Below are 10,000 nucleotides of genomic sequence, written 5' to 3' on the forward strand. Positions count from 1 at the left end.
GACGGTAGATTATGGCAAAGTTTCGCACGCCATCGAGTTTAGGTTTTTTTTTTGGTTCTCTCTTCTCTCCTCTCTCGACCGAGTTCCCATATTTGCTTTCTCTCTCAGTCTCGCCAAATATAATATTCTTTTAAGACGACGTCGGGGGCGCGGACCTTCGTGCGTCGAACACCGGCAAACGTAGCATATATCGCCTGATATGAAAAAAAAATCGGTCACGAGGAGAACACTACGAGTATATACGTTCGATAACCGATACACGAAGCGGTGCATAAGCGGGCGGTCGCCCTCGTAAGGACGACTCACGACGCCGCGAGCACTCACGCAGGTCCGTGACCGGTTCTCTCCGCTCTTATTCGTATCCCTTCGTATACCTTCGTCCGACTCTGAAACGTTCTCTTATAATTTTTAAGAAGAACGACGGCGGGTTGTCAAGGCAAGAAGGGACAGAGAGAGACAGAGGTAGAGTTTCGTAGTCTCCCGTGAACACGATAGATTATATATCGAGCATGCGTACGACTTGCACGGTCTCTGCACGACCGCGACGAACGCCGACGAGCGTCCAACAATCGCTCGTACGTCGCGTATGTTCTCTCCGTCCGCTCTTATTCGTATCCTCGTTCTTGTACCTTCGTCCGACTCTGAAACGTTCTCTTATATAAAGAAGAACGACGGCGGGTTGTTAAGGCAAGAAGGGACAGAGAGAGACAGATACGGAGAGTAACGATACGCAACGCAAGCAGTCTTAGGTTTACGTGAGCAACCCTCAGCCAGGCGTGGTCCAGGAATTGTATCCGTGGACCGCAATGTGCGTTCGAAATGTCGATGTTCATGTGTCCTGCAGTTCACACGTTGACGCGCAATTAGCTGCGTTCTTCATCGACCCACGAGCCAAGTGATCCACCGTTCAGGGTAATCTTTTATAAATTTACAACAGTTCAATACTCAAATGTACTCTTCTCGGTTCTAGCGAAGCCGAGTTCCGTCACGTTCGACCAACGGGAATCGAACGCGCAGAAGTCGCCATAGGATTGACGACACAAAAACGTTCGAAAAAAAAAGAAAACGACGAACGCGCGAAGATACGCGCGTTCGCCGGCCGGGCGTAAAGTACATTATGATATATAACAACCATCGAGATCGAAGCTCCGTTCGTCAGGAAACGACGGGGATATATACACCCGATTCTGAATCCTCTGTACAGCACACGATCTCGCGAACGAGTAAGCACGGTGGCTAGCCCATGTTATATATGTGTTTGATTCTACTCTCTCGTCCAATTATTCAAGAAACAGCGCGCGTGCATCTCTCCATCGTTCGGGTGATAGTAAAGATTCGATGGGATTCGCGCGGCCGTCCGCCTCGAGCGGTCTTTCGTCCCAATATCCAGAAGCAGAGTTTGAAAAACTCTAGCGACGGCACGGGTGTCCGACTCACGACATCGAGGTTTCGAAGCCGGCGATCCCCTCCGAACGGATGGCGACCACGCGACCGACTGAAAGCATGAAAAATCGACGAAAGATAGAACACATCTCCGTTCGGGTGGTGTTTTTTCTTTAAAAAAAAAAAAAACAAAAATTCGATGGGACTCGCAGCCATCGTCCTCGCGCGGTCTTTCGTCCCGATATCCAGAAGCAGAGTTTGAAAAACTCTAGCGACGGCACGGGTGTCCGACTCACGACAACGAGGATAGACAGCCGGTCCCCTCCGAACGGGTTATGCGACGATAAACTCGATGAAACTTTAGTCTCGTTCAGGTAGTGTGTGTCTTGTAAATCAAAAATTCGATGGGACACGCATCCATCGTCCTCGCGCGGTCTTTCGTCCCAACATCCAGAAGCAGAGTTTGAAAAACTCTAGCGACGGCACGGGTGTCCGACTCACGACAACGAGGATAGACAGCCGGTCCCCTCTGAACGGTATATTATATATGAGATGATAGACGACAAACTGGATGAAACTTTAAGTCTCGTTCAGGTAGTGTGTAAATCAAAAATTCGATGGGACTCGCATCCGTCGTCCTCGCGCGGTCTTTCGTCCCGATATCCAGAAGCAGAGTTTGAAAAACTCTAGCGACGGCACGGGTGTCCGACTCACGACAACGAGGAAAGACAGCCGGTCCCCTCTGAACGGTATATTATATGAAACTTTAAGTCTCGTTCAGGTAGTGTGTAAGTCAAAAATTCGATGGGACTCGCATCCGTCGTCCTCGCGCGGTCTTTCGTCCCGATATCCAGAAGCAGAGTTTGAAAAACTCTAGCGACGGCACGGGTGTCCGACTCACGACAACGAGGATAGACAGCCGGTCCCCTCTGAACGGTATATTATATATGCGATGATAGACGACAAACTGGATGAAACTTTAAGTCTCGTTCAGGTAGTGTGTAAATAAAAAATTCGATGGGACTCGCATCCGTTGTCCTCGCGCGGTCTTTCGTCCCGATATCCAGAAGCAGAGTTTGAAAAACTCTAGCGACGGCACGGGTCTCCGACTCACGACAACGAGGAAAGACAGCCGGTCCCCTCTGAACGGTATATTATATGAAACTTTAAGTCTCGTTCAGGTAGTGTGTAAATAAAAAATTCGATGGGACTCGCATCCGTCGTCCTCGCGCGGTCTTTCGTCCCGATATCCAGAAGCAGAGTTTGAAAAACTCTAGCGACGGCACGGGTGTCCGACTCACGACAACGAGGAAAGACAGCCGGTCCCCTCTGAACGGTATATTATATGAAACTTTAAGTCTCGTTCAGGTAGTGTGTAAGTCAAAAATTCGATGGGACTCGCATCCGTCGTCCTCGCGCGGTCTTTCGTCCCGATATCCAGAAGCAGAGTTTGAAAAACTCTAGCGACGGCACGGGTGTCCGACTCACGACAACGAGGATAGACAGCCGGTCCCCTCTGAACGGTATATAATATGAAACTTTAAGTCTCGTTCAGGTAGTGTGTAAGTCAAAAATTCGATGGGACTCGCATCCGTCGTCCTCGCGCGGTCTTTCGTCCCGATATCCAGAAGCAGAGTTTGAAAAACTCTAGCGACGGCACGGGTGTCCGACTCACGACAACGAGGATAGACAGCCGGTCCCCTCTGAACGGTATATAATATACATTATGCGACGGTAGACGATCAACTAGACGAAACTTTAGTCTCGTTCAGGTGGTGTAAAAAAAATTCGATGGGATACGCACGCACGGCTGTCGTCGTCCTCGAGCGGTCTTTCGTCCCAATATCCAGAAGCAGAGTTTGAAAAACTCTAGCGACGGCACAGGTGTCCGACTCACGACATCGAGGCTTCGAAGCCGGCGGCGTTCCCCTCTGAACGAACTTCGGCTAGACTAGTTACGAATCGTTGCTACACATCGTCTTCATCGTCGTCGTCGTCGACATCGACATCATCATCATATCATCATCATCATCATCATCATCGGTCATCGTCGCATAGCGGGCCAACATCCACGCGATGCGTCTTCGTTCTAGGTTACCCGATCCACGAGTATGTTACACGTGGTTTCGTTATTTCGAACGAAACGACATACGAAGAGCACACGCCCTTTGGGTAGGAAGCACGTTTCGAGAACGACGAGAGTTTCGATGAAAGAGACGAGAGAATTCGACGCAGAAGGTATCCATGGATCTTCGAAGAGAACCTTCGAAGATGTATATCGGTATCCTTTCGCTCTGCGCGACTCGCTACAAGTTCTTTCGCTCTCGTCGACTCGTTCTAGACGCTTCGTTCGATCCCAAAGAGGAGTCTTCGATATGTCCCGTTGCTAGGAGGAGAACAAACGCAACACAGACCACGAAACATAGAAGAGAATAGGCGAGCATGATCACTCCGACACGAGGCACTTTAGAGATTTTCTTATTAGTTTGCATGGACTTTTATATTTCGTTTGTACGGTTTCCACGATGCAAATACGAAATACGAGATCGTGACGGCGGGTCTTTCTGTGTACGGCCTCTCGCAGGCGCCACGACTGCATTTCTCTTTACACCTGGTTTCCATCGTAATTTTTTCGTTTGATATCGAGCCTTAACTTTTGTTGGCTCTTTCGAAGCTAGAGTTCCCTTTTATTAGAATTTCATATATATATATATATATATTATATGTTATATGTTTTATTCGGAGACGGCGGGTCTTTCTGTTTACGACCTCACGCAGGCGCCTCGAATAAGTTTCATTCGCATTTCGTTTTTATACTTGTATATATATATCTCTTCATCCCGATGATCGAGAGAGAGTGCCACCTTCTCTTCGTATAATTCCGTAGCTGGAGGGTCGTCTCCTCCTTAAGAATATTTCTATTCGTGCCAACGGAGGTTGCCAAGCTCCCTGGCGTTTTCGTTTGTTAAAGTATATAGCTTGTTAATACGTCGTATATACTTTCGTCGATACAGGAGGAGTACGGCTCCTTACCGACCATTGTGATATATATTTCATAGTTTTTATATGTGTTCAAGTCAAATTCTTTTGGTATCGTATCGTTAATGATCCTTCCGCAGGTTCACCTACGGAAACCTTGTTACGACTTTTACTTCCTCTAAATGATCAAGTTTGGTCATCTTCCCGGTAACATCGGCAATGCTTATCACATTGGCCGCGCACCAGTCCGAAGACCTCACTAAATCATTCAATCGGTAGTAGCGACGGGCGGTGTGTACAAAGGGCAGGGACGTAATCAACGCGAGCTTATGACTCGCGCTTACTGGGAATTCCTCGTTCATGGGGAATAATTGCAAGCCCCAATCCCTAGCACGAAGGAGGTTCAGCGGGTTACCCGGGCCTTTCGGCCAGGGAAAACACGCTGATTCCTTCAGTGTAGCGCGCGTGCGGCCCAGAACATCTAAGGGCATCACAGACCTGTTATTGCTCAATCTCGTGCGGCTAGAAGCCGCCTGTTCCTCTAAGAAGATTTGTTTGTACGTTGGTAGTAAAAACCCACCGACCGAAGCCGGGGGCCTTCGAGATACCATAAGTTACGTCTATTTAGCAGGCTAGAGTCTCGTTCGTTATCGGAATTAACCAGACAAATCGCTCCACCAACTAAGAACGGCCATGCACCACCACCCACCGAATCAAGAAAGAGCTATCAATCTGTCAATCCTTCCGGTGTCCGGGCCTGGTGAGGTTTCCCGTGTTGAGTCAAATTAAGCCGCAGGCTCCACTCCTGGTGGTGCCCTTCCGTCAATTCCTTTAAGTTTCAGCTTTGCAACCATACTTCCCCCGGAACCCAAAAGCTTTGGTTTCCCGGAAGCTGCCCGCCGAGTCATCGGAGGAACTTCGGCGGATCGCTGGCTGGCATCGTTTATGGTTAGAACTAGGGCGGTATCTGATCGCCTTCGAACCTCTAACTTTCGTTCTTGATTAATGAAAACATTTTTGGCAAATGCTTTCGCTTCTGTCCGTCTTGCGACGATCCAAGAATTTCACCTCTAACGTCGCAATACGAATGCCCCCATCTGTCCCTATTAATCATTACCTCGGGGCTCCGAAAACCAACAAAATAGAACCGAGGTCCTATTCCATTATTCCATGCACACAGTATTCAGGCGAAGGTAGCCTGCTTTAAGCACTCTAATTTGTTCAAAGTAAACGTATCGGCCCACCTCGACACTCAGTGAAGAGCACCGCGATGGGATATTAGTTGGACCGCCCGCGAGGAGCTAAGCCCACCGATAGGACGTACCACATAATGCCAGTTAAACACCGCGAGCGGTGAACCGACACTGTGACACACAGATTCAACTACGAGCTTTTTAACCGCAACAACTTTAATATACGCTATTGGAGCTGGAATTACCGCGGCTGCTGGCACCAGACTTGCCCTCCAATTGGTCCTCGTTAAAGGATTTAAAGTGTACTCATTCCGATTACGGGGCCTCGGATGAGTCCCGTATCGTTATTTTTCGTCACTACCTCCCCGTGCCGGGAGTGGGTAATTTGCGCGCCTGCTGCCTTCCTTGGATGTGGTAGCTGTTTCTCAGGCTCCCTCTCCGGAATCGAACCCTGATTCCCCGTTACCCGTTACAACCATGGTAGGCGCAGAACCTACCATCGACAGTTGATAAGGCAGACATTTGAAAGATGCGTCGCCGGTGCTAGATGACCATGCGATCAGCACAAAGTTATTCAGAGTCACCAAAACAAACGATGGACGGACAGACGAGCCATCCGCCACCGATTGGTTTTGATCTAATAAAAGCATTCCTACCATCTCTGGTCGGAATCTGTTTGCATGTATTAGCTCTAGAATTACCACAGTTATCCAAGTAAATGTAGGTATGATCTAAGAAACCATAACTGATTTAATGAGCCATTCGCGGTTTCACCTTAATGCGGCATGTACTGAGACATGCATGGCTTAATCTTTGAGACAAGCATATGACTACTGGCAGGATCAACCAGGGATCTTATTCGTATAACAATTCTTATAAATTTCGTTTAAGTTCTCTTCGTGTCGTAGGTGGGACGTAAGCACCGTACGACGAGACTTTTCGTTCTTAAGATAGATATATTATAAAATATATCTCCTAGCGACGTTCGAGATACACCCATAGTTCAGTAATAATCTTCGAACGCCGCTCGCAGCCACTTTGTAATTCTCAACTCCACCTCCTCTCTTCTCTCTCTCTTTCTCATAGTCTTATATAAAATGTTTAGAATCGTACTTCTAAAGGAACATTTCCATAATGCTGTCTTCGTGTAAAAAGACTTATTAGAATATCTTAGCGGTAAAGCACGTATACGCACCTCACGCTGAACGAACAAGCGCGTATCCCAGTGCGTCGCGCTGGACATACCGTAAGAATATTCTTTCAATCGGTAGAACATTTTCGGCAGAAGACATACTACGCAAAGATAGTACGCTCCTACCGCCTCATCGGATACTTCTGCGAAAGCAGAAGTTTTTATAGAAAGCAGACGGTTATACTCTTTTGAATGAATCGATGCTCAGTTAGTACAAGCACACACGCATCTAACAATTTTTGTTAGAATACGTACACACAGGTCACCAGCTTCCCGACTCAGGGGAACCTTGCCACGATATTTGGTCATTACGTCCAGGACAGCGACCCGCGGCGCAGCAGTGTAGAGAAAAAACCAGAACGAGAACGGAGGAACAGTCGAGAAATAGCGTAAAATACACTAAGACTCGAGGAGCGGTGACTGAATTCTCAACCGAGGCCGTAGAATAGCCACGCGCTCAACGCTGTTCCGACCGAACCGTCCGGCTCGACGTCTCTCTTATAGATACGAAAGCGCCAGCCGGAAGGCCGGCGCCGGCCGGGCTAGCGGCCGCGCGCTTACGGTGCAAAACCTCCGTAGCAACGTACCGTTCGGAAGGGACGCTGGAACTTAGTCTCGCGAACGCTCGATCACTACTATACAAAGCCAATATCCAACCATCGAAATACATTACCAGACGTTTTATTAACATAATAGAAATGCATTTTTACCAAAAAATTAATTTTTTTTTTCACCGAAAAATTGCATCAGTAAACATACTCTTTTATCGAATACGGACAAAAAATAAGTTTATAATCAATTACAATACGTTAAAATAAGTAGAAATATGCAAAAAAATATATACCTTGTAACGTTAATTAACGAAAAAATTAGAAAAATATCCCAGTCGTGTCAGTTCGACGAACGCTAATTTTTTGAAAAAATCGATAAAAATGTTTAATCCCGACGTATTTAATAGAGATAGAACGATTCCCGTAAAAAAATTTATACCTTGTAACGCTTTTTAACGAATAAACTCGAAAAAACTTTTTCGCCCTCGGAATTTTTCTAAGTCCCAACGTACCGGCTCGGAATTTTTCTATGTTCCAACGACCGGTCGTGTCGGTCCAAACGTTTTTATATCCGTCTGCCGACGATATAAACGCTTAATCCCGACGTATTTTATCGAGTTATAACGATTTCTTGAAAAATATTCGTACGTTATAACGCTTTTTAACGAATTAATCGAAAAAGAGTGTTCGGTCCGAAAATTTTCTAAGTACGAACGACCGGCCGCATAGGTCCGTTTTTAAAAATCGTTCTCGGACGGAAATAAACCATTAATCCCGACGTATTTCGTCGAGTTACGTCGATTTATGCAAAAAAATTCATACCTTGTAACGCTTTTTAACGAATAAACTCGAAAAAACTTTTTCGCCCTCGGAATTTTTCTAAGTCCCAACGTACCGGCTCGGAATTTTTCTATGTTCCAACGACCGGTCGTGTCGGTCCAAACGTTTTTATATCCGTCTGCCGACGATATAAACGCTTAATCCCGACGTATTTTATCGAGTTATAACGATTTCTTGAAAAATATTCGTACGTTATAACGCTTTTTAACGAATTAATCGAAAAAGAGTGTTCGGTCCGAAAATTTTCTAAGTACGAACGACCGGCCGCATAGGTCCGTTTTTAAAAATCGTTCTCGGACGGAAATAAACCATTAATCCCGACGTATTTCGTCGAGTTACGTCGATTTATGCAAAAAAATTCATACCTTGTAACGCTTTTTAACGAATAAACTCGAAAAAACTTTTTCGCGCTCGGAATTTTTCTAAGTCCCAACGTACCGGCTCGGAATTTTTCTATGTTCCAACGACCGGTCGTGTCGGTCCAAACGTTTTTATATCCGTCTGCCGACGATATAAACGCTTAATCCCGACGTATTTTATCGAGTTATAACGATTTCTTGTAAAATATTCATACCTTCTAACACTTTTTAACGAGTTATTTGGAGGGGATCTTTCGGCCTTTTCGTAGCAGTGCGAAAAAATTCTAAGTTCCAACGTCCCGGTCACGTTGGTCCGGAGGATGAAATTTTTTAAAAAAATAAAGTGAAATCGTTACGTTCGACTAGATTTCGTCGATACGTAACGATTTCACGCAAAATTTCGATACGTTATAACGCTTTTTAGCGAGTTATTTCGAGTTGAACTTTCGGTACTTTCGTAACGGGGCGAAAAAATTCTAAGTTCCAACGTCCCGGTCACGTTGGTCCGGAGGATGAAATTTTTTAAAAAAATAAAGTGAAATCGTTACGTTCGACTAGATTTCGTCGATACGTAACGATTTCACTGATAATTTCGATGCGTTATAACGCTTTTTCCCGAGTTATTTCGAGTTGAACTTTCGGTACTTTCGTAACGGGGCGAAAAAATTCTAAGTTCCAACGTCCCGGTCACGTTGGTCCGGAGGGTGAAATTTTTTAAAAAAATAAAGTGAAATCGCTACTTTCGACTAGATTTCGTCGATACGTAACGATTTCACACAAAATTTCGATACGTTATAACGCTTTTTAGCGAGTTATTTCGAGTTGAACTTTCGGCCTTTTCGTAGCGGTGCGAAAAAATTCTAAGTTCCAACGTCCCGGTCACGTTGGTCCGGAGGATGAAATTTTTTAAAAAAATAAAGTGAAATCGTTACGTTCGACTAGATTTCGTCGATACGTAACGATTTCACTGATAATTTCGATGCGTTATAACGCTTTTTCCCGAGTTATTTCGAGTTGAACTTTCGGTACTTTCGTAACGGGGCGAAAAAATTCTAAGTTCCAACGTCCCGGTCACGTTGGTCCGGAGGGTGAAATTTTTTAAAAAAATAAAGTGAAATCGCTACTTTCGACTAGATTTCGTCGATACGTAACGATTTCACACAAAATTTCGATACGTTATAACGCTTTTTAGCGAGTTATTTCGAGTTGAACTTTCGGTACTTTCGTAACGGGGCGAAAAAATTCTAAGTTCCAACGTCCCGGTCACGTTGGTCCGGAGGACGAAATTTTTTAAAAAAATAAAGTGAAATCGTTACGCTCGACTAGATTTCGTCGAAACGTAACGATTTCACGCAAAATTTCGATACGTTATAACGCTTTTTAGCGAGTTATTTCGAGTTGAACTTTCGGTACTTTCGTAACGATGCGAAAAAATTCTAAGTTCCAACGTCCCGGTCAGGTTGGTCCGGAGGACGAAATTTTTTAAAAAAATAAAGTGAAATC

The 10,000-nt window shown here is 45.5% G+C and overlaps 1 long non-coding RNA gene and 2 other non-coding genes across 3 annotated transcripts; 1 reads left to right on the plus strand and 2 right to left on the minus strand.

Moving 5' to 3' along the window:
- Positions 1-760: 760 nt before the first annotated feature.
- Positions 761-915, minus strand: LOC126876164 (5.8S ribosomal RNA). Its single transcript, XR_007693972.1, has one exon. It is a non-coding gene; the product is annotated as a 5.8S ribosomal RNA (ribosomal RNA).
- A 1,025-nt stretch (positions 916-1,940) lies between these two features.
- On the plus strand, positions 1,941-3,018 carry LOC126876142 (uncharacterized). Its single transcript, XR_007693947.1, has 2 exons — positions 1,941-2,164; positions 2,378-3,018. It is a non-coding gene; the product is annotated as an uncharacterized LOC126876142 (long non-coding RNA).
- A 1,467-nt stretch (positions 3,019-4,485) lies between these two features.
- On the minus strand, positions 4,486-6,408 carry LOC126876174 (small subunit ribosomal RNA). Its single transcript, XR_007693983.1, has one exon. It is a non-coding gene; the product is annotated as a small subunit ribosomal RNA (ribosomal RNA).
- Between the last annotated feature and the right edge of the window lie 3,592 nt (positions 6,409-10,000).

The sequence above is a fragment of the Bombus huntii genome, unplaced genomic scaffold, assembly GCF_024542735.1.
Source record: "Bombus huntii isolate Logan2020A unplaced genomic scaffold, iyBomHunt1.1 ctg00000066.1, whole genome shotgun sequence".
Taxonomy (NCBI): domain Eukaryota; kingdom Metazoa; phylum Arthropoda; class Insecta; order Hymenoptera; family Apidae; genus Bombus; species Bombus huntii.